General features: G+C 44.3%; 1 protein-coding gene across 3 annotated transcripts in view; it reads left to right on the top strand.

The window, feature by feature from the left end:
• Positions 1-25,825, top strand: part of SNX21 (sorting nexin family member 21) — a 68,962-nt gene that overhangs the window by 13,638 nt on the left and 29,499 nt on the right. The window contains exon 1 of one of the 3 annotated variants that reach the window (XM_073606284.1): positions 15,973-16,109. The exons of the other annotated variants lie outside the window; for them this stretch is intronic. The gene's annotated coding sequence lies outside the window, so the exon portion shown is untranslated. Of the gene's footprint in view, positions 1-15,972; positions 16,110-25,825 lie in introns of those variants that run through there. 3 annotated transcript variants of the gene reach the window in all.

Here is a 25,825-nt window from a genome sequence, read left to right as displayed (position 1 = left end):
CGGTTATATCTCTAATGAACTCCAAGAAGAAGGAAACTGATAGGAAGGATACTTGATTTTGCCTTTTATACATAAAACCTATTGTCCACTTTTCTTTAAGGTAGTAAGTCAATTCAAGAAGATCACTTTGTTTCTGGAACTTCTGGTGTCTCTGTCAGATAATTTATGAAAGTCCTGCAGTCTTTTCTAAGTAAAGCAATTTTGCTCTTATAGCTCACATGTAAGATTAAGGCCTTGGATCATGGATGAGAGAGGGTTTATATCTTAACATACAATGGTTTGTAGCTTAACATAAAGTCTACACACCACTGTTAAAACGTCAGGTTTCTGTGATGTAAAAAAGTTAGACAAAGATAAATCATTTCAGAACTTTTTCAACCTGTTAATGTGACCTATAAACTGTACAACTCAGTTGAATAACAAACTGAAATCTTTTAGGTGGCGGGAAGTAAACATAAAATAATATGGTTGCATAAGTGTGCAACTAATAAACTCATACTTTGTTGAAGCACCTTTTTGATTTTATTACAGCACTCAGTCTTTTTGGGTACGAGTTTATCAGCATGGCACATCTTGACTCTTCTTTGCAAAAACACTCCAAATCTGTCAGATTGCGGAGGCATCTCCTGTGCACAGCCCTCTTCAGATCAACCCACAGATTTTCAATCAGATTCAGGTCTGGGCTCTGGCTGGGCCATTCCAAAAATGTATTCTTCTGGTGAAGCCAATCCTTTGTTGATTTGGATGTATGCTTTGGGTCGTTGTCCTGCTGAAAGATGAAGTTCCTTTTCATGTTCAGCTTTGTAGCAGATTCCTGAAGGTTTTGTGCCAATATTAACTGGAATTTGGAACTGTTCATAGTTCCCTCTACCTTGACTAAGGCCCCTGTTCCAGCTGAAGTAAAACTACCCCAAAGTATGATGCTGCCACCATAATGCTTCACTGTGGGTATGGTGTTCTTTTGGTGATGTGCAGTGTTTTGTGCCAAACATTACTTTTGGAATTATGGCCAAAAAGTTCAACCTTGGTTTCATCAGACCATAACACATTTTCCCACATGCTTTTGGGAGACTTCAGATGTGTTTTTGCAAAATTTAGCCAGGCTTGGGTGTTTTTCTTCAGAAAAGGTCTTGCCACTCAACCTCATAGCCCAGACATATGAAGAATATGGGAGATTGTTCCATGTACCACACAGCCAGTACTTGCCAGATATTCCTGCAGCTCCTTTAGGCTGGGTTCACACCTCCAACGAATGGGGATCGCAGCAGGGGTCCTGTGTTCTCCATTTCAGGGATGAATCAGGGCTGAATTTTTGCCTGAATTCGGCCCTGAAACGGAGCCAAAGATGCACAGCACTCCTGTGCAAGACCCTCTGCAGCCGCAACGGAGATATGTGAACCGGCTCCATAGAGAGAGCCGGTCACAATGTCCTGTCATGCGAATTGGATGCGGGGAAATCTGCACCCAATTCGCATAGGTGTGAACCCAGCCTCAATGTTGCTGTAGGCCTCTTGGCAGCCTCCCTGACCAGTTTTCTTCTGGTCTTTTCATCAATTTTAGAGGGACGTCCAGTTCACTGTTGTGCCATATTTTCTCCACTTCATGATGACTGTATTCCATGATATAGCTAATATATCTAATGCCTTGGAAATTCTTTTGTACCTTCTCCTGACTGATACCTTTTAACCCTCTAATGCTTTGGAAGCTCTCCTGCAGACCATGGCTTTTGCTGTAGGATGCGACAAAGAAAATGACAGGAAAGACCCACTAGAACAGCTGAACTTTTATTTGGGGTTAATCGGAGACGCTTTAAATGATGGCAGGTGTGTACTGACTCCTTTTTAACATGAGTATGAACTTGATTGCTTAATTCTGGACACAGCTACATCCCCAGTTAAGAGGGTGTGCACACTTATGCAACCACATTATTTTAGTTTTTTAGTTTTATCCCCCCCCCCAAAAAAAAAGATTTCAGTTGGTTTTCCAATTGAGTTGAACTGTTTATAGGTCACATAAAAGGTTCTGAAAATTATTTTTAGTTGTCCTTTTTTTTATTTTTTTAACATCACAGAAACCTGACATTTTTAACAGGGGTGTGTAGACTTTTTATATCCACTGTAGTCTGAAGTTTGAGGGCCTAATCTACAAATTAGCAGATCAAGTTCTTGCATAGTGGGGATGCTGAGTTCCTGAACTACGAGTTTAAATGCAGATCCCCAGCTCACTTAGTTTTCCAGGCAATCCCTAAACTTCATGAGGCCGCTGTTAAATAAGTTCCTTATGAGTCCTGTATCTTTCCAGGTCTAAAACAGAAAAAATTCCGCGCTAGAAATACAAAAGAATAAGCAGCAGTAAACAGTGCGACAACACCAACCCAACAAATAAAAATAAATAAACTGCGCTAAAACAAAAATTATATGTGTTGGGTGAGTTAATAGTGTGACCAAACCCCAACAAAATATAAAAAACAAGTCCAGAAAATAAAAGTCCAAATTCCCAAAGTAGTAAGTGTTCAGTATAAGTGTGGATGCTGTTCCAAAATGAGCTATGATTGCTCTTACCAGAAATCCAAAGATATAAGCAGATGGCAAAAAACCCTTGCCAGGGCCTCTGAGGTATTGGACCAATCAGCACCGTCCGTGGTCAGATCAAAATCCCCTCAATAAATGCAGGAGAAAAACAAACACAAGAAAAAACTGGCCATAGTGTAGTATGTTAAATGTTAAACATGGACAAACGAACATACCAATCACCCTGGTGTGCACATAAAAACAACCAAAAAAAAGGGGGGGAGGGAAGTGAAAAAAAACCCCACCACCGTGGCTGTAGATTGTGCTTACCAGATCACGATGATAAACAGATTCTTAGTAGGTTAGGAGCTGACATAAAGCACCTTGATACGTCCTCATTAACCCGAAGTTCACATCGTCAGTAAACCACCCAGAATATAAAAGGTAAACTCTCCATGGTGAAGTACGTTTAAAAACGAATTTAATAAATTAAATATTGCACTCACAGAATAAAAGCACTTATATCACATAAGTATATGTCGCCGGCCGGCATACAGGCATGGAAGCGAAGCTCGTCCTACTTCCTGGTCTCGTGGTAGCGTCGCTGCGTGCGTACCCAGACGCGTTTCGTCATCAAAAGGACGTTCTCAATGGGGACGAGCAACGCAGTGAGCCACCACTAATAAATAAACATCCAAGCCTCGTTCTGAGTTGCGAGCGCGAGGACGCCATCTTAAATATGGGCAAAAGCCTTGATTGTCCCTGAAGCGTGTGGTTAGCTGATATACAAACAATGTCAACAGGAACAAGTTAAAACACCATAATGAATATGGGCAAGTACCATTCAAGATGGCGAGAACGCCATTTTAAATGTGGGCAAAAAGCCCTAATTATCCCTGAAGCGTGTAGTTGGCTAATATGCACACAATATCTACAGAAACCCGTTAAAACACCATAATGGGTATGGGCAAGTGTCCTAACCATTACAACAAACAAACGTGCCCAAAAAAATATATTAACTAACAATTCTACCAAAATGTGGAAGTTTAATATCGTGAAATATTAAACAAAAAATAAAAAATAAAAAATATATATTACCACATACCTAAATGTGAAAAGGTGACCAAACCCCTAGTAGTAAGACTCATAATGAGAAAAAATAGGTATTGTAGGAGTATATTCAAATCTCCAAACAATATAAATAAATATATATAAATAAAAAGTGAAAAAAGAAGAAAATATCAATAAGTAGAATGCATCAAATAATGAACATGGCGTCCTCTAGCGAACATCCCAGAGCGGGTAATTTCACACATATAAACATATAAAAAATAGATAAAAAATACAATAAAATCACCTCATGAGTTATCAATAAATGCGTTCACATCCATGTCAATGTTTAACCCATGGGGTGTATACGTCCTTAACCTATGGATCCAGCTCATCTCAAGCTGGGATATACCCCTAATTAGTGCACTACCCCTCCAATGAGGTCTAAACTTATCTATCCCTAAAAAAAGGGTACCTGAGGGGTCTCTATCGTGCACCAATAAGTAGTGCTTAGACACTGAATGATACCTGAATCCTGTGATAATATTGGTGATGTGTTCGTTAAGTCGCACCTGGAGAGGGCGCTTAGTCCTGCCCACATATTGAAGGCCACACGGGCACTGCAACAAATAAACGACCCTCTCAGTGGTGCAAGTAACGAACTGCTTAATGTTATACGTTTCTCCTGTGCTAGTGGAGGTAAAGAAGGTAGTCCTTCTATGAGAACATGCATTTAGCCTACAAACCCTACACTTTCTGCACTGATAAAAACCGATCAGTTGATCAAAAAATGTTGGTTTAATAATTGGAGGATTTAAAATATTGGGGGCCAACTGATGGCGTACCGAGGGTGCTCCCCTAAAGACGACACGAGGCCTATCTGGCAAGATGTCATTGAGGGTTATGTCACTCTTGATTACATGCCAATGCTTGTATATTAAATTTTTTATATTATGATGCTGTAAAGAAAAGGACGTGACAAAAGGGACCCCTAAATTGAACTGGCCCCTATCAACAGAACTCCTCTCAACAAGCAAATCATCTCTATTGACAAGTTGTACATTCTCAAGAGCCTTAACAAGAGAATCCTTTGAATAACCCTTTTCCAGAAATCTCTCAGTAAGGATTCCAGCCTGTGCATCAAAATCTACATGGTTGGAGCAGTTCCTTTTAATCCGAAGATATTGACTCTTTGGGATCGACTCCAGCCATGGACGAAAATGGCAACTATCGACTGGTATGAACGAATTTCTATCCGTCTCCTTAAAAAAAGTAGAGGTGATCAATCTATCACCATCCACAGAGATTCTGAGGTCCAGAAAGTTGATAGTGGTCTGGCTCCTCTCATAGTTCAACTTGATCCCAATAGAATTGGCATTAAGGGTGGCCAGAAAAACATCTAAGGCCGAGAGCTCGCCATTCCATAGGAGGAGGATGTCATCTATGTATCTTGCCCACAGGACCAACTGAGGAGTGTCCCTGGCATAGATGACATCCTCCTCCCATTTCCCCATAAAGAGGTTGGCGAGACTAGGGGCGTATTTAGCCCCCATAGCCACCCCCACATCCTGTCTATAAAACTTGTCGCCAAACCAAAAATAATTATGAGAGGCAGCATACCTCAACAAATCCATCAAAAACGATATTTGAACCTGAGCAAGATTGGAATCCCTAATCAGATAATGTTCAACTGCCTGAAAACCCAATAAATGTGAAATGTTGGTATATAATGAGGTCACATCCGCGGTGACCAACCACATTCCTGCATGGTATTGTACTCCCCTAAGCAATCGGATAATATGTCCAGAATCTTTAACATAAGAGGGCAAACTCTGTACTAAAGGTTGTAAAAAGAAATCAATGTATCTGCCCACCCGGGACGTCAGGGAATCAATCCCGCTGACAATGGGGCGTCCCGGGGGGCAGATAGGATCTTTATGTAATTTAGGTAAGTAGTAGATAGTGGGGGTACGTGGGGCCGTAGGTACTAAATATAGGCCTTCCTTCTCCGTCAAGACCCCCATCTGCCTACCCCTTCTAACCAACGACTTCAAAGTCTTCAGGTATTTCACCTTAGGGTCAGAGGGGAGAGGTGTATACGTGGTGGTGTCATTCAGGATTCTATGCATCTCATTGATATAATCCTGTCGATCCAAAACAACAATCCCCCCCCCCTTATCTGCTGGTCTAATGACCAAATCCCTGTTATTACACAGGGAATTTAAACCCTCCTGCAAGGTTGTATTGAGTCTGACCTTTTTAACCTCCAACTGTTCCAAATCCCTAAGGATACCATCTCTGAAAACCCGCAAAGCCGGTGCTAGTGCGCCCGGGGGATTGAACAAGGAGGCATTTCTCAACCCTGAGTGGGTAATCCCCATATCATGGACCTCAGCGCTACTGATAGGACGGTTGGCCATGTATCTTTTTATATTTAATTTCCTGACAAATTTGTGAATATCCATAAAGGTCTGGAATTTATTGAGTTTAGTGGGGGGGACGAATTTAAGCCCCTTATCCAATATTGCTTTTTCAGAGTTAGTTAGTACTTTGGAGCTAAGATTAAAAATCCCAGTACCAACTACATTCTGGGTTTTTTGGGCAGCTCGTAGCCGCCTCCCCCCTCTGACTCCTCTCCTCTTTCTCCCAACCTTTTGATACCCTGATTTGGTTTTTGAAAACCCCAACAGTTGGGATCCATGGAAGCAGAAGCACCCAAAGGGGGCATTTGCCCACCAAGAGTAGGGTATGGCAAAGTAGGGGTATTACCCCCACTTAAGTTAAAGTTCCTATCAGGACCCTCTCTATCTTGCAAAGGGAAAAAGGAGTTGGAAATGGGTATGTTGGCCTCCCATTCTGTTTCCGTCGGGAACTCTAATCCTCCTTGCGAATAATCAGGGTAACCCCTACCATGGGTCCTCCGATCATCATATTGATTCGTAGGGCGCCCTCTACCCCTCTGATTATAATAAGGGCCCCATCCTCTCCCTCTCTGGGGAGGTGGTGTCCTATATTGGGACCCATACCCCTGCTGGTACGTCATGGGGTTGTGATCCAAGGGTTGAGGGAATCTAGGAGGTCCACTGTGCCTTGGTTGTGCCCTAAGGGAACCCCTATGATTAGCATTGTTAGTTCTATAGGGAGATTGTCTTTGTTCATTCCCTACCCTGTGTGTTGGTTTCACATAAGGTGCCCCCCGTTTATTCAGATTATGTGGCATCACTGAAGGGGCCCCACCTGAATAGTTGGTTCCCACCGTTATCCCAATCTCCATCCCAGTGTCGTTTTGTTTGGCTAAATCCTCCAGGAGTTTTTTCTGCCAATCAAAAACGACCTTACCATGATAATCCGTGAGGTCTCTATTGAATTTTTTCTTTTTCTTAATCCTTTGATCCTTATCTTCCTTTTCAAGAATTTTTAGAAGACTCTGGGATTTAGCCAGATAATCCTCACTCCCCATAAGGGGGTGTAGTTTCTCTCTAATGGTCTTAATCTCTTCATCAAGCTTAGTAAGCTTAATGGTTTTCCTTTCTATTAGGAATCTGATTAGAGAGAGACCGGCTTGGTTAAAATATTTAAACCAACCTTCTAAATCCACATCACCCTTTTGGGGTGCCACATCCCACCTAAGGCTTCGGGGGACCATTGAGTGTTTGATATAAGTTTCTAAATAAGCTATATCCCATTTGGTATGGTTCTCAGATACCATGAGGTTCTTAAGCCTCATAAAGGTTCCTCCCATATCACTATCATCACTGCTATAAGCCTCAAAAACCCCTTCAACATTAACCACATTAGTGGCACGAAACTCAAATATATCCATAGCTCTGTGTTAATGAACAACACCAATAATAACCAGCTGCAGAAAATAGGTCAAATACAATATAAAACAGAAAAAATTCCGCGCTAGAAATACAAAAGAATAAGCAGCAGTAAACAGTGCGACAACACCAACCCAACAAATAAAAATAAATAAACTGCGCTAAAACAAAAATTATATGTGTTGGGTGAGTTGATAGTGTGACCAAACCCCAACAAAATATAAAAAACAAGTCCAGAAAATAAAAGTCCAAATTCCCAAAGTAGTAAGTGTTCAGTATAAGTGTGGATGCTGTTCCAAAATGAGCTATGATTGCTCTTACCAGAAATCCAAAGATATAAGCAGATGGCAAAAAACCCTTGCCAGGGCCTCTGAGGTATTGGACCAATCAGCACCGTCCGTGGTCAGATCAAAATCCCCTCAATAAATGCAGGAGAAAAACAAACACAAGAAAAAACTGGCCATAGTGTAGTATGTTAAATGTTAAACATGGACAAACGAACATACCAATCACCCTGGTGTGCACATAAAAACAACCAAAAAAAAGGGGGGGAGGGAAGTGAAAAAAAACCCCACCACCGTGGCTGTAGATTGTGCTTACCAGATCACGATGATAAACAGATTCTTAGTAGGTTAGACGATGTGAACTTCGGGTTAATGAGGACGTATCAAGGTGCTTTATGTCAGCTCCTAACCTACTAAGAATCTGTTTATCATCGTGATCTGGTAAGCACAATCTACAGCCACGGTGGTGGGGTTTTTTTTCACTTCCCTCCCCCCCTTTTTTTTGGTTGTTTTTATGTGCACACCAGGGTGATTGGTATGTTCGTTTGTCCATGTTTAACATTTAACATACTACACTATGGCCAGTTTTTTCTTGTGTTTGTTTTTCTCCTGCATTTATTGAGGGGATTTTGATCTGACCACGGACGGTGCTGATTGGTCCAATACCTCAGAGGCCCTGGCAAGGGTTTTTTGCCATCTGCTTATATCTTTGGATTTCTGGTAAGAGCAATCATAGCTCATTTTGGAACAGCATCCACACTTATACTGAACACTTACTACTTTGGGAATTTGGACTTTTATTTTCTGGACTTGTTTTTTATATTTTGTTGGGGTTTGGTCACACTATTAACTCACCCAACACATATAATTTTTGTTTTAGCGCAGTTTATTTATTTTTATTTGTTGGGTTGGTGTTGTCGCACTGTTTACTGCTGCTTATTCTTTTGTATTTCTAGCGCGGAATTTTTTCTGTTTTATATTGTATTTGACCTATTTTCTGCAGCTGGTTATTATTGGTGTTGTTCATTAACACAGAGCTATGGATATATTTGAGTTTCGTGCCACTAATGTGGTTAATGTTGAAGGGGTTTTTGAGGCTTATAGCAGTGATGATAGTGATATGGGAGGAACCTTTATGAGGCTTAAGAACCTCATGGTATCTGAGAACCATACCAAATGGGATATAGCTTATTTAGAAACTTATATCAAACACTCAATGGTCCCCCGAAGCCTTAGGTGGGATGTGGCACCCCAAAAGGGTGATGTGGATTTAGAAGGTTGGTTTAAATATTTTAACCAAGCCGGTCTCTCTCTAATCAGATTCCTAATAGAAAGGAAAACCATTAAGCTTACTAAGCTTGATGAAGAGATTAAGACCATTAGAGAGAAACTACACCCCCTTATGGGGAGTGAGGATTATCTGGCTAAATCCCAGAGTCTTCTAAAAATTCTTGAAAAGGAAGATAAGGATCAAAGGATTAAGAAAAAGAAAAAATTCAATAGAGACCTCACGGATTATCATGGTAAGGTCGTTTTTGATTGGCAGAAAAAACTCCTGGAGGATTTAGCCAAACAAAACGACACTGGGATGGAGATTGGGATAACGGTGGGAACCAACTATTCAGGTGGGGCCCCTTCAGTGATGCCACATAATCTGAATAAACGGGGGGCACCTTATGTGAAACCAACACACAGGGTAGGGAATGAACAAAGACAATCTCCCTATAGAACTAACAATGCTAATCATAGGGGTTCCCTTAGGGCACAACCAAGGCACAGTGGACCTCCTAGATTCCCTCAACCCTTGGATCACAACCCCATGACGTACCAGCAGGGGTATGGGTCCCAATATAGGACACCACCTCCCCAGAGAGGGAGAGGATGGGGCCCTTATTATAATCAGAGGGGTAGAGGGCGCCCTACGAATCAATATGATGATCGGAGGACCCATGGTAGGGGTTACCCTGATTATTCGCAAGGAGGATTAGAGTTCCCGACGGAAACAGAATGGGAGGCCAACATACCCATTTCCAACTCCTTTTTCCCTTTGCAAGATAGAGAGGGTCCTGATAGGAACTTTAACTTAAGTGGGGGTAATACCCCTACTTTGCCATACCCTACTCTTGGTGGGCAAATGCCCCCTTTGGGTGCTTCTGCTTCCATGGATCCCAACTGTTGGGGTTTTCAAAAACCAAATCAGGGTATCAAAAGGTTGGGAGAAAGAGGAGAGGAGTCAGAGGGGGGAGGCGGCTACGAGCTGCCCAAAAAACCCAGAATGTAGTTGGTACTGGGATTTTTAATCTTAGCTCCAAAGTACTAACTAACTCTGAAAAAGCAATATTGGATAAGGGGCTTAAATTCGTCCCCCCCACTAAACTCAATAAATTCCAGACCTTTATGGATATTCACAAATTTGTCAGGAAATTAAATATAAAAAGATACATGGCCAACCGTCCTATCAGTAGCGCTGAGGTCCATGATATGGGGATTACCCACTCAGGGTTGAGAAATGCCTCCTTGTTCAATCCCCCGGGCGCACTAGCACCGGCTTTGCGGGTTTTCAGAGATGGTATCCTTAGGGATTTGGAACAGTTGGAGGTTAAAAAGGTCAGACTCAATACAACCTTGCAGGAGGGTTTAAATTCCCTGTGTAATAACAGGGATTTGGTCATTAGACCAGCAGATAAGGGGGGGGGGATTGTTGTTTTGGATCGACAGGATTATATCAATGAGATGCATAGAATCCTGAATGACACCACCACGTATACACCTCTCCCCTCTGACCCTAAGGTGAAATACCTGAAGACTTTGAAGTCGTTGGTTAGAAGGGGTAGGCAGATGGGGGTCTTGACGGAGAAGGAAGGCCTATATTTAGTACCTACGGCCCCACGTACCCCCACTATCTACTACTTACCTAAATTACATAAAGATCCTATCTGCCCCCCGGGACGCCCCATTGTCAGCGGGATTGATTCCCTGACGTCCCGGGTGGGCAGATACATTGATTTCTTTTTACAACCTTTAGTACAGAGTTTGCCCTCTTATGTTAAAGATTCTGGACATATTATCCGATTGCTTAGGGGAGTACAATACCATGCAGGAATGTGGTTGGTCACCGCGGATGTGACCTCATTATATACCAACATTTCACATTTATTGGGTTTTCAGGCAGTTGAACATTATCTGATTAGGGATTCCAATCTTGCTCAGGTTCAAATATCGTTTTTGATGGATTTGTTGAGGTATGCTGCCTCTCATAATTATTTTTGGTTTGGCGACAAGTTTTATAGACAGGATGTGGGGGTGGCTATGGGGGCTAAATACGCCCCTAGTCTCGCCAACCTCTTTATGGGGAAATGGGAGGAGGATGTCATCTATGCCAGGGACACTCCTCAGTTGGTCCTGTGGGCAAGATACATAGATGACATCCTCCTCCTATGGAATGGCGAGCTCTCGGCCTTAGATGTTTTTCTGGCCACCCTTAATGCCAATTCTATTGGGATCAAGTTGAACTATGAGAGGAGCCAGACCACTATCAACTTTCTGGACCTCAGAATCTCTGTGGATGGTGATAGATTGATCACCTCTACTTTTTTTAAGGAGACGGATAGAAATTCGTTCATACCAGTCGATAGTTGCCATTTTCGTCCATGGCTGGAGTCGATCCCAAAGAGTCAATATCTTCGGATTAAAAGGAACTGCTCCAACCATGTAGATTTTGATGCACAGGCTGGAATCCTTACTGAGAGATTTCTGGAAAAGGGTTATTCAAAGGATTCTCTTGTTAAGGCTCTTGAGAATGTACAACTTGTCAATAGAGATGATTTGCTTGTTGAGAGGAGTTCTGTTGATAGGGGCCAGTTCAATTTAGGGGTCCCTTTTGTCACGTCCTTTTCTTTACAGCATCATAATATAAAAAATTTAATATACAAGCATTGGCATGTAATCAAGAGTGACATAACCCTCAATGACATCTTGCCAGATAGGCCTCGTGTCGTCTTTAGGGGAGCACCCTCGGTACGCCATCAGTTGGCCCCCAATATTTTAAATCCTCCAATTATTAAACCAACATTTTTTGATCAACTGATCGGTTTTTATCAGTGCAGAAAGTGTAGGGTTTGTAGGCTAAATGCATGTTCTCATAGAAGGACTACCTTCTTTACCTCCACTAGCACAGGAGAAACGTATAACATTAAGCAGTTCGTTACTTGCACCACTGAGAGGGTCGTTTATTTGTTGCAGTGCCCGTGTGGCCTTCAATATGTGGGCAGGACTAAGCGCCCTCTCCAGGTGCGACTTAACGAACACATCACCAATATTATCACAGGATTCAGGTATCATTCAGTGTCTAAGCACTACTTATTGGTGCACGATAGAGACCCCTCAGGTACCCTTTTTTTAGGGATAGATAAGTTTAGACCTCATTGGAGGGGTAGTGCACTAATTAGGGGTATATCCCAGCTTGAGATGAGCTGGATCCATAGGTTAAGGACGTATACACCCCATGGGTTAAACATTGACATGGATGTGAACGCATTTATTGATAACTCATGAGGTGATTTTATTGTATTTTTTATCTATTTTTTATATGTTTATATGTGTGAAATTACCCGCTCTGGGATGTTCGCTAGAGGACGCCATGTTCATTATTTGATGCATTCTACTTATTGATATTTTCTTCTTTTTTCACTTTTTATTTATATATATTTATTTATATTGTTTGGAGATTTGAATATACTCCTACAATACCTATTTTTTCTCATTATGAGTCTTACTACTAGGGGTTTGGTCACCTTTTCACATTTAGGTATGTGGTAATATATATTTTTTATTTTTTATTTTTTGTTTAATATTTCACGATATTAAACTTCCACATTTTGGTAGAATTGTTAGTTAATATATTTTTTTGGGCACGTTTGTTTGTTGTAATGGTTAGGACACTTGCCCATACCCATTATGGTGTTTTAACGGGTTTCTGTAGATATTGTGTGCATATTAGCCAACTACACGCTTCAGGGATAATTAGGGCTTTTTGCCCACATTTAAAATGGCGTTCTCGCCATCTTGAATGGTACTTGCCCATATTCATTATGGTGTTTTAACTTGTTCCTGTTGACATTGTTTGTATATCAGCTAACCACACGCTTCAGGGAGAATCAAGGCTTTTGCCCATATTTAAGATGGCGTCCTCGCGCTCGCAACTCAGAACGAGGCTTGGATGTTTATTTATTAGTGGTGGCTCACTGCGTTGCTCGTCCCCATTGAGAACGTCCTTTTGATGACGAAACGCGTCTGGGTACGCACGCAGCGACGCTACCACGAGACCAGGAAGTAGGACGAGCTTCGCTTCCATGCCTGTATGCCGGCCGGCGACATATACTTATGTGATATAAGTGCTTTTATTCTGTGAGTGCAATATTTAATTTATTAAATTCGTTTTTAAACGTACTTCACCATGGAGAGTTTACCTTTTATATTCTGGGTGGTTTACTGACGATGTGAACTTCGGGTTAATGAGGACGTATCAAGGTGCTTTATGTCAGCTCCTAACCTACTAAGAATCTGTTTATCATCGTGATCTGGTAAGCACAATCTACAGCCACGGTGGTGGGGTTTTTTTTCACTTCCCTCCCCCCCTTTTTTTTGGTTGTTTTTATGTGCACACCAGGGTGATTGGTATGTTCGTTTGTCCATGTTTAACATTTAACATACTACACTATGGCCAGTTTTTTCTTGTGTTTGTTTTTCTCCTGCATTTATTGAGGGGATTTTGATCTGACCACGGACGGTGCTGATTGGTCCAATACCTCAGAGGCCCTGGCAAGGGTTTTTTGCCATCTGCTTATATCTTTGGATTTCTGGTAAGAGCAATCATAGCTCATTTTGGAACAGCATCCACACTTATACTGAACACTTACTACTTTGGGAATTTGGACTTTTATCTTTCCAGGTCTGGTGTATCTGTTCTCGCTGGCATTATCACCATAGGTGTTCCTTCACTGTTGCTGTAAGTGGCAATAACATGCATCTGAGGTGTTTGAAGAGAGTAGTTAACGGGTTCCATTAAGGCAGAGGTTTTGCGTCTGGTAACGTGAGTCTCGGGAAGCATGTGCCTAGTCTCTGGAGTTTTTGAGACTATTTTGTGTTCAGGGCTAGCAGGGTCAGGAACCTTCCTAAAACGAAAGTGAGAGGAAATACCTGCAAATTAAAGGAATTTTGTGGGGCCCTCAGGTCACCAGAACTAGTGTCCCCATTGAAAGATTTTTCCTCTATTACTTTTCTGGGGACAACCCAAAATTTGGGATTTTCTTTCACTAATGATAAACAGGACAAATAGAGAGGGTGAATCTCCTTGGACACAGACAGCAGTAAAAACTGACAGGCATTCTAATCCCTCTGTACTTTATCCAAAACGTAACTTTTTTTTTTTTTTTTGGTTTTAACAAGTTGTTAACCTGCAAAAGTTCCACCCATGCAGAGGCTAGCATTAAGCTTTTAACAGAAGTTGGCTCAAAAGGAAGGCAAAAATAAGGTGATGCATAAACAGAAAAAAATTAGAGCTAACACAACAGCAGTAAATAGTGTTCATGAGACCATGAGGACCAAGGGGTCCCAGAGAGGTTCCCCACAACTACGGGTCATCCCCTGGGCTCACCAATATCCAAAAGGTGGTGCAATATACAGCCTAGACTGAACTGAAAAGGAACAAAGGAGCGGAAACCAGAAGAAAGTTAGGCAGAAGGGTGAATCTAGAGGAAAGGAGTTCCTTTACCTACCTAGTAGGGAGTTAGAGAAAGGATAAAGGAGTCTAGGGAAGGAGTCTAGGGAAGAAAGGGACGCCAGAAGGATATAGACCAAGAGATGGGAAGAAGGTAAGGGTTTGGGAGCATCGGGACCATTCGTCATAGGCCACCCAAGCTGGCTGGGGGGAGGGTAGGAAATGTATATGACAGTCATGGTTCCCAAATTTTTAGAAACTTGGCATGAGTCGTTACTGATGCTCGACATCTGTTCATTAAGCATCAACTTGGTCATGCGATCTCGAACCCCCTGAAAGGGGACGGATGTTTTTTTTCCAGGCTTGGGCAATTTTTCTTTTGGCTGACAGAAATAGATAACAGGCGAGCTTCTGTTAAGTGAACAGGCCTGGAATTGGACAATGTTATAAGGAAAACTTGGCTTCTTTTGGTATGGGCAGATGAAACAACGTGAATACGAGGCCAAATACACAAAACCAGAAGCCAATTAGTCTAGGACCCTTCCACCATATACAGGTGCATCTCAGATAATTTGAATATAATCAAAGAGAAACTCCTATATATTTTATAGATTCATTACACACAGAGTGATATATTTTAAACATTTTTTTTTCTTTTTATTTTTTATCATTATGGCTTGCAGCTAGTGACAACCCAAAATTCTGTATCTCAGAAAATTAGAATATTACATAAGACCAATAAAAAAAAAGCATTTTTAATACAGGTAAGTTGGCTTACTGAAAATGTCCATGTACAGTATAGTATGCACTAGTACTTGGTCAGGGCTCCTTTTGCATAAATTACTACATCAATGCGGCTTGGCATGGAGGGGATCAGCCTGTGGCACTGCTGAGGTGTTATGGAAGCCCAGGTTGCTTTGATGGAGGCCTTTAGCTCATCTGTATTGTTGAGTCTGGTGTATCTCATCTTCCTTTTGACAATTACCCACATATTCTCTGTGGGGGTTTAGGTCAGGTGAATTTGCTGCCCAATCAAGCACCATGATACCATGATCATTAAACCAGGTATTGGTACTTTTGGCAGTGTAGGCAGGTGCCAAGTCCTGCTGGAAAATGAAATCGGCTTCTCCATAAAGCTGGTCAGCAGAGGGAAGTCTATTTCAGTCGCCAAGTCTCATTCCTACTGAGCATGTCAGAACTTCTAATCTGTAAACCTGTTCACTGGATCAGCCAGAGAATTAGAATTTTTAGAAGGCCAGATCAGGAATGGCCGCCTTCATGCTCTCAGTACAAGTGTGCTTTTAAATCACATCTTGCATTAGAACATGCTTCCTATGCTATCATAATGTGTAGGAACGTTTTATATAATACTATACACAGTCTTTTTATTGCTGTAGCTAGAGGTTTTTCTTTTAATACTTTTTGTTATTGTTGGCCCGGATGTGGCACAAACCTGCTCCTGGGATTCAGGTTTAGCCAGTGGACAGAACCCAATTGCTCTCCAGTCCCAGGGAAAACAATCAGCCTCCACATCTAAATAAATGAACAAGAAAGCATTGTATTTGTCAAGAGTTGCAAGGCACACAGCCACATAAAAAGCTGCATTCATAAGAATAGGAGAAACACATCCCGGGATAAAAATTTCTGGTTATGCATGCCTGACATTTCCTTGTGAGCTTTAGATGTACAGTATCTGAACTGAAGAACACAGAGTCGTCCGCAGAAGGTGAGTGCAGATTAAAGCACTTAGATACTGTATAGCAAGGGCAAACATTCATAGATTGACTGGACTGGATGAATTTAGATCCAGGTAACGTCACTGATCATACAGGAAAAACCCCGACAGGCTGGTTGTACACAACACAACCAGCCTGTCGGGGTTTTTCCTGTATGATCAGTGCCGTTGGCTATAGTGGGCAACACTGATCAGTGTATTCGGATAGCAGGAATGGCTCCCCCCTGTTAGAATACAAAGGCACAGTAGGAGTGATTCCTCCATCTACATCGATGTGTGGATGAGGGAATCTGATCTGTGTGTATGTATCAGTGGTGGTGCGTCCATAAGGGCGCACGGGCGCCGCACCCTCTCTCCTGCCACCCCCTCTATCACCAATAGATAGTTTGATGCATTGCATGAACTTTAATGGCAGTCCGTAGGGTTTAGTTGGTCCACCCTTTCTGGGAAGGCTGTCCACCAGGTTTAGGAGTGTGTCTATGGGAATGTTTGAGCATTCTTCCAGAAGCGTATTTGTGAGGTCAGGCACTGATGTTGGATGGGAAGGCCTAGCTCGCAGTCTCCACTCCAATTAAATCCAAAGGTGGTCTATCGGGTTGAGGTTTGGACTCTGTGCAGGCCAGTCAAATTCCTCCACCCCAAACTCGCTCGTCCATGTCTTTATGGACCTTGCTTTGTGAAATGGTCCAAATCATTTGGTGAAAGGGGGATTATGGTGTGGGGTTATTTTTCAGGGGTTGGGCTTGTCCCCTTAGTACCAGTGAAGGGAACTCTTAAGGCGTTGGCATACCAAGACATTTTGGACAATTTCATTCTCCCAACTTTGTGGGAACTGTTTGGGGATGGTCCCTTCCTGTTCCAACATGACTGCGCACCAGTGTACAAAGCACGTTTTGTACAACCACCTGCTACAGCCGGCAACACTGATCATTGTGTTCTGATGGCTGCCATGAGAACACCATAGCACAATGGGAGTGATTTACACCTCCACCTCAAATGGTGTTGATGAGGGAATTGTGCGCACGTGTGTGTGTTAGGTTCTCCCTAAACCCGCTAGTTGAACAAAAAAAAAATGTAGACTGTATGGCCAGCCCAAGTTAAAAAAAACTCCTCCTACATTGTATATTAATGATGGATAGTGTGGGACAAAGGCACTTGAGACTGTCCAGAAAATCTTAAATCGGTCATTATTTTGAAAGCGCTTGTATGTAATTGCTATGCAGCTATCGCCTGCGAGTGATCGGCTCTGGAGGACGCAGACTGTCTACATGCAGGCCAATCATTAGCAGATGATCACTACATAGATTACAAATGAGTGGCTGCAGCATTCAGCAGCCTCTGATTTGCTTTTAATGGATCTGCCTCCTGCAGCTAATCACCAGGGTTCTCGCAGGTACACGCTGTTGGGTATGCTGTGCGAATTGGAACACAACATATAGTTGGGTTTTCCAAAATTTGAAAGTGGAAATACGCTTTAACGGTTATTCACAACTAAAGCATTTTATCTGATGTGTTTTCTATTGATATCAATGGAAATACATCAGATTGCATATTGACATGCATTCTAATGTGTAGTGCATTGTAGGATAGATCAGATGTCAACAAGCTTTCAGGTGTGTTTTATGTACAATTTGATGTGTTACAATGTAACACGCAGCAAGCAACAACCCATATGTGCAATCAGGCCTTAAAGCAAGAGCATAGTGTAGTTCCAGGTAGCACTTGTGTTATGTGCTGCTTTAACTTGACTTTAAAACGGATTTCCACCCAAAAGTGGAACTTCTGCTTGAAGCACCCCCCCCCCTTACATGCCACATTTGGCATGTAATTTTTTTTTGGGGGGGGGGGGTGGGAACTTCCTGTCCCACTTCCTCCTTCCGCCCACAGGCCGCCTAGATGACTCCTCCTCTCTCCTAGGCAGCCCCTCCCTCTCGGCAATATTCTGGGACATGTGACAGGTCCCAAAAGATTGCCTGTCCACTGGGAGAGCGCAGCGCGACTTGCGTTCCGGCCGCGAAGCCGCAAGCTGTCGCGCCCGGGTGCCCACAGTTGCAATGGATGCGCCGAGGAGAGGAGGGGGAGAGGAGCGAGGCTCCGTGCGGCTGCATAGCTGGACCGTGGAACCGGTAAGTGTCTGTTTATTAAAAGTCAGCAGCTAAACTTTTTGTAGCTGCTGACTTTTAATTAAAAAAAAAAAGCCTGGAACTCCGCTTTAAGGCCCCATGCCCACGGACATTTTTACAGCTGCCTTTTAGGAGCATTTTTCACAGCTTAAAAACGCCTCTCCATGTTAGCCTATGGCCTCATGCCCACCAAGGCGTTTAGGAGCTGTAAGTGGCATATGCATTTTTAAGCTCCCAAAAACCCCAGGACAAGCACATTCTGAGGCTCCAGCGCTAGAGCTGTAAAAATGCCAGACGCCGGTAAAAGGTGTTAAACGCGATTTAACGAGGCTTAACGCTGTGTACACAGCGTTAAGCCTCATCCGGTGTTTCTCTGTCTCTATGCAAAATCAGTTGTTCCCTGTGGGAGCCCATTGATTTGAATAGAAGTCGCACCAGAAGTCGGATCAAGATGATCCGACTTGCAGTGGGACTTGTGTGCTGAGAATCTTGAAAGGGAACCCCGCCAAAATGTAAAAAAAATTTTTTTTGCGAGAGCCCCCCAAGACGATACCAGACCCTTCGGTCTGGTATTGATCTTAAGGGGAACCCCCCCACGAAAAAGAAAAAAAAATGGTGTGGGGGTCCCCCAAGATCCATACCAGACCTTTATCCGTGCATGTAGCCCGGAAGGTCAGGAAATGGGGGGGGGGGGGGCGAGCGAGGGCCCCCCCTGGACCATATCATGCCACATGCCCTCAAGATGGGGGGTGGGTGCTTCGGGGCAGAGGGGACCCTGCGCCTCCCACCCCAAAGCACCTTGTCCCCATGTTGATGCGGACAAGGGAATCTTCCCGACAACCATTGCCCGGTGGGTCTGCAGGCGGGGGCTTATTGGAATCTGGAAGCCCCCAGATCCCGGCCTCCACCTTAGGTGAATGAGTATGGGGTACCCCCCTGCCCCAAAGCACCAACCACCCCATGTTGAGGGCATATGGCCTGGTATGGTCGGGGGGGGGTTCGTGTCCGTCTGTCCCCACCATCCAGGCTGCGTGCTCATATAAGGGTCTGGTATGGATCAGGGGGGTTCCCCTTCAAGATTCTCAGCACACAAGTCGCACCGCAAGTCGGATCATCTTGATCCAACTTCTGGTGCGACTTCTATTCAAATCAGTGGGCTCCCATAGGGAACCATGGATTTTGAATAGAGACAGAGAAATGTGGCTGAAAGCTAGTACTGCTAAATGCGCATTGACGCCAATGCAAAACAGCTTGTTTTTTAAAACGCCCGTGGGCATGAGGCCTGAGGCCTCATGCGCACTGGACATTTTTGGACGTTTTTACAGCAGCTGCTTTTGGCTTCAGACGTTTTTTTCTTCAGTCAATAAACTCCCCATCATGTTATCCTATGTGTCCATGCACACATAGACGGTTATCAGCGGTTTTTGACTGGGGCGTTTTTTGGCTTTTAAAAAACCCAAAACTAGTGGGTTCTGAGGAGTTTTTCAACTGTAAAAACGCTCTAACGTCAAAACGGTGATAAATGCTCAAAAAACGCGGCTTGCCAGCGTTTTTTGATGTTTTTGATCCATTGAAAAAAAAATAAAATAAATGCATTTAAAAAAAAAAATGCGTTTAAAAAAAAAAAAAGTGGAAAAACGCTAATAAACGTAAGAAAAACTCACTGCAAAGCTACTGGCATTTTTATAATGTTATTTTAACGTCCGGTGTGCATGAGGCCTTACAATTGCACATATTTGCTCTTCCATAACACCATTTTTTTTTTTTTTTTAATCTAGTGATTTTGTAGATACGCCACTAGAGGGAGCAGACACCCAGTTTGCAATCACTGCCTCCCTTCCGTGACAGATGTATGGGAGCTGCCATTGCTAATCTTTCTAAAAATGCTCCTTGCTTGGCTGTGTTGGGCATCAGTATGTTTTGAGGGACACACCTGCAGCATCTTTATACTTTTTCAGGTCAGTGACCCAAAGCAGTGGCGTCACTAGGGTTGGTGTCACCTGGTGCGGTAAAACATGGTGTCACCCCCCTCATGTCTAGGCTGCCCAGCACCCTGCATGTAGCGCACGGTCATGGGACGCACCCCAAACCGGCCCCTGTAAATTATAGTGTAGGGTGATATAGTGGCAGGTTAGGGTAGTATAGGGTGGTATAGTGGCAGGTTGGGGTGGTATAGGGCAGGTTGTGGTGGTATATTGGAAGGTATGGGTGATATATTGGCAGATTGGGGTGGTACAGGGCAGGTTGGAGTGGTAAAAGGCAAGTTGGGGTGGTACAGGGCAGGTTGGAGTGGTAAAAGGCAAGTTGGGGTGGTACAGGGCAGGTTGGGATGGCACAGGGCAGGTTGGAGTGGCATAGGGCAGGTTGGGGTGGCTCAGGGCAGGTTGGAGTGGCACAGGACAAGTTGGGGTGGTACAGGGCAGGTTAGGGTGGCACGGGGCAGGTTGGAGTGGTATAGGGAAGGTTGGGGTGGTATAGGGCAGGTTGGGGTGGTACAAGGCAGGTTTGGGTGGTATAGGGCAGGTTGGGGTGGCACAGGGCAGGTTGAAGTGGTATAGGGCAGGTTGGGGTGGCACAGGGCAGGTTGGGGTGGTACAGGGCAGGTTGGGGTGGTATAGGGCAGATGGGGTGGCACAGGGCAGGTTGAAGTGGTATAGGGCAGGTTGGGGTGGCACAGGGCAGGTTGAAATGGCACAGGACAAGTTGGGGTGGTACAGGGCAGGTTAGGGTGGCACAAGGCAGGTTGGAGTGGTATAGGGCAGGTTGTGGTGGTATATTGGAAGGTTAGAGTGGTATATTGGCAGATTGGGGTGGTACAGGGCAGGTTGCGGTGGTACAGGGCAGGTTGGAGTGGTAAAAGGCAAGTTGGGGTGGTACAGGGCATGTTGGAGTGGTATAGGGCAGGTTGGGGTGGCACAGGGCAGGTTGGGGTGGTACAGAGCAGGTTGAAGTGGTATAGGGCAGGTTGGAGTGGCATAGGGCAGGTTGGGGATCCTCAGGGCAGGTTGGAGTGGCACAGGACAAGTTGGGGTGGTACAGGGCAGGTTAGGGTGGCACAGGGCAGGTTAGGGTGGCACAGGGCAGGTTGGGGTGGTATAGGGCAGGTTGGGGTGGTACAAGGCAGGTTGGGGTGGTATAGGGGAGGTTGGAGTGGCACAGGACAAGTTGGGGTGGTACAGGGCAGGTTGGAGCGGTATAGGGCAGGTTGAAGTGGTATAGGGCAGGTTGAAGTGGCACAGGGCAGGTTGGAGTGGTACAGGGCAGGTTGAAGTGGCACAGGGCAGGTTGGGGTGGCACAGGGCAGGTTGGGGTGGTACAGGGCAGGTTGAAGTGGTATAGGGCAGGTTAGGGTGGCACAGGGCTGGTTGGGGTGGTACAGAGCAGGTTGAAGTGGTATAGGGCAGGTTGGGGTGGCACAGGGCAGGTTGGGGTGGTACAGAGCAGGTTGAAGTGGTATAGGGCAGATGGGGTGGCACAGGGCAGGTTGAAGTGGTATAGGGCAGGTTAGGGTGGCACAGGGCAGGTTGGGGTGGTACAGAGCAGGTTGAAGTGGTATAGGGCAGGTTGGGGTGGCACAGGGCAGGTTGGGGTGGTACAGAGCAAGTTGAAGTGGTATAGGGCAGGTTGGGGTGGCACAGGGCAGGTTGAAATGGCACAGGACAAGTTGGGGTGGTACAGGGCAGGTTAGGGTGGCACATGGCAGGTTGGAGTGCTATAGGGCAGGTTGGGGTGGCACAGGGCAGGTTGGAGTAGCACAGGGCATGTTGGGGTGGTATAGGGCAGGTGTGGGTAACACAGGTCAGGTTGGGGTGGTATAGAGCAGGTTTGGATGACTGGCGCAGGGCAGGTTGGGGTAGTATAGAGCAGGTTGGGGTGTCACAGGGCAGGTTAGGACTCTATGCAGTGAGAGTGTGCTGTGCAGTAACTTACAGCATGCCTCATTCCTGCAGATGAACTTCAGGATCAGCCAGTGTGAAGAGGTCTGTGGAAGGAGTGGAGGAGGCGGCGCGGCCACACCCACAGCTCCGCCCACTATCTCCTTGAGCTGCGGGATCAGCCAGTGTGAAGGGGTCTGTGGGAGGAGTGGAGGGAGTGGAGGAGGCGGCACGGCCACACCCCCAGCTCCGCCCACTATCTCCTTCAGCTGCGGGATCAGCCAGTGTGAAGGGGTCTGTGGGAGGAGTGGAGGGAGTGGAGGAGGCGGCGCGGCCACACCCCCAGCTCCGCCCACTATCTCCTTCAGCTGCGGGATCAGCCAGTGTGAAGGAGTCTGTGGGAGGAGTGGAGGAGGCGGCGCGGCCACACCCCCAGCTCCGCCCACCAACTTCGGCTGCCTCGGAGATATTGGAGATCTCCGAGTGACAGCTTAACCTGAAGGGGGAGTGTTATAGGCAGCTTCCCCCGCACTGCTGGATGCCCTGCTCGCACCGCTCCGAGGCAATCTATAGTAGTGTTTAGCGGCGGCCCCGGTGTCACCCCTCTGGTGGGTGTCACCCGGTGCGGGCCGCACCCCCATAGCAACGCCTCTGACCCAAAGTATTGGTGCCAAAGCATTAGCATGACAGGCAGGCAACTAATCATTTTAAAAGGAAGAGGCCATGCAGGTGTCTGAGATGACCTCAGCCAAGCGGGTAGTGCATGGTTTTCAAGGTAGTCATAAGACTTGCAGTATGGGAGGGAGCAATGAAGCACAGCCATTGTGTAACACTGCAGTACTAGAACTAGAGACACAATCGTCCTCTTCAAAACTCAAGCCATGGTCCCCACATGTATAGGAGAGGAAGAAGGATGCTGTAATATAGTTTGTATTGGTTTTTAAAATAAACCTTTTAAAATCATTAAACTCGCATTTAAAAGTGTCAGACCCGACACTGGGAATAGCCGGCATATATGTGTTCCTGATCACCTCTGGCAGCTCAGCTTGGTATGCGAGCCGCGAGTGTTATCCTGGATAGTGAGTTGACGTCAGTCCTTGCCCTGCCCTACGCGTTTTGTCATACAATGTCTTCCCGGAGCGGCAGGACATCTGAAGTCTCCATGCCATTTTTATATATGGGAAAACAGCCCTGAGATTTAGTCAACCCGCTGTGATGCTGATTGTGGACCCAAAACTTTATTTATACATACATAATATCACAGATTGAATTCCAACATGCTTTATACTATCACTTATACAAAAAGCTAAATAAATGTACTTTTGAATATACACGCAGTCAATACAGCAATGTGTAATACTTAGACACATAATTAAAAAAATAGCTCTAAATATATATCAATTCATCAATGTATAAGAAAGCTGAATATATGCAAATTAAAAAATGTATTCATTAATTATGTTTTTTTAACGGCCAGATACAGAACAAAGAACTTATTCCATACTCGCGCAAACAGAAATATCCTCTAACGTATTCCAATATATATTCCTATAAATATATTAGTACCAATAGCACAAGGTACTGTGACAGACTCTATTCCCAAAATAGCCAGAGTGTGTTATAAATGATTCAATAATATCCACAGTGCAGATTGTGAACACTCATCTAATGGAACATGATTATCTAAGGTGTATAAATCAGAAATTGGTCAGAAAACAATTTAAGGTCTATATCGATATTGAGTCCTTGTGGCTGTAAGGACCCCAATCTATATATTCATTGTGTTTCTCTCCTTGATACCTCTTTGAGCATATCTGACCCCCTCCAATGTCCCATGATTCTATCAATCTCATAGAAGAGAAGCTTCTTAGGGTCACTGTTGTGTTTTAATTTTAAAATGTCGTGAGACGTGTCTCTCAAATCCTTTAGTTATATTACTAACATGCTCATTAATTCTCGTCTTTAATCACCTGGTGGTTCTGCCCACGTATTGCTTCCTGCACGGACATTCAAGTGTCCACATGGGTAGAATCACAAGTAATCAAAAACTTAAAAATTATAAAATTATCGTCGCTGAATGAGAAACTTTTTTTTTCCCCTCCTTTTTAGTGCTATTGCAAGCCTTGCATTTGTTGCACAAAAAAAACCCATGGTTAACAGAGGAAGAACAAAGATTTCAAGCACCAATCTCCTTTTTAAAACTTCTAGTCTGTTATTCTAACTCAATCAGCATTACAGATTGATTTCCAGCCTTGTCCTTGTCAACATTGACACCTGTGTTAACGAGCGAATCACTGACATGTCAGCTGATCCTTTTGTGGCAGGGCTTAAATGCAGTGAAAGCCCTCGTTCACACTGAATGCGGGTTTGAAATCGTGCAAAATTCAAACCCACATTTCAGTGCGAGTTTGGGGGCGATTTGAAAAATGTGTTGGTTCATGCACAGATGTATATTGAAATCGCCCCCAGTCACCAAAAGTAGTGCAGGAACTACTTTTGGAAATTGGTGCGTCGCACCAATTGGGACAGTGCCATTGCTGGTAATAGGCTGTGATTTGGCATGTTGGGGGTTTGGGACTAAGTTCATTTTCATGTCAAAGAGGGACGTTTCAATTAATTGCAATTCATCTGATCACTCTTCGTAACATCCTGGAGTATGTGCAAATTGCCATCATAAAAATGGAGGCAGCAGGCTTTGTGCAAATTAATATTTGTCATTCTCAAAACTTTTGGCCAGAGCTGTACTGCGTTGGGGCGGCCCATACAGGCACTGCGACGTACTGGTATGTCGCTGCTTATTTCTGGGTTTAGGGCACACCTGACTGTACACAATGGGCATTTTGTCAGCAGGTCCCAGCCAATGATTCATGGCTGGGACCTACTGATCGGCCTCAACGCAGGGCTCTGTACAGAGGGATCCCTCTCCCTCTCCCCCTCCCTCTTCCTTAGTCGTATAAAATAAATAAAAATTCCAGTATGTATACCATAGTTTGTAGACGTTATATCTTTCATATAAACCAAAGACATGTAGCAGTTTACATTTTGGTCAAAATTTATGAAGAAATTAGTTTTTTTTTTTTTATCAGATATGTTTTATAGCAGAAAGTAAAAAAATATTGTGTGTGGTTTGTTTTTGTATTTGACTTTTTTTTTTTTTTTTATATATATAATAAAAAATAAAACCCAGTGCTGATCAAGTACCACCAAAAGAAAGTTCTATTTATGTGGGAATAAAAAAATGATCTTAAAGCGGAGTTCCACCCAAAACTGGAACTTCCACTTTAAGGGAAGGTGACCCTCTGACATGGCACATTTGGCATGTTATTTTTTTGGGGGGGGGGGGGGAGCCGAATCTTTCTTTTTAGAGGTTTCCAGCCCCCACTTCCACTCGGGGCACCGCAGCGCCAGAAGGAAGTTCACCTCTCCCCCCTCCCTCTCGGCAATCATCTGGGACATGTCACAGGTCCCAGATGATTGCCCGGCCAGTCGCAGCGCAGCTCGCGCATGCACAGTGACCATGCCTGCGCTGCAGAGAGGAGGGGGAGAGGAGCGGGCCTTCGTTCCCCCACATCGCTGGACCCTGGGACAGGTGAGTGTCTGATTATTAAAAGTCAGCAGCTACAGTATTTGTAGCTGCTGACTTTTTTTTTTTTTTTTTTCGGCGGAACTCCGCTTTAATGTCATCTTGGTACAGCATTGCATGACCATG

This window comes from Aquarana catesbeiana, linkage group LG12 (genome assembly GCF_042186555.1).
Source record: "Aquarana catesbeiana isolate 2022-GZ linkage group LG12, ASM4218655v1, whole genome shotgun sequence".
Taxonomy (NCBI): domain Eukaryota; kingdom Metazoa; phylum Chordata; class Amphibia; order Anura; family Ranidae; genus Aquarana; species Aquarana catesbeiana.
Note: the sequence above shows the minus strand (reverse complement) of the source record. Positions and strands in the feature narration are given on the sequence as shown.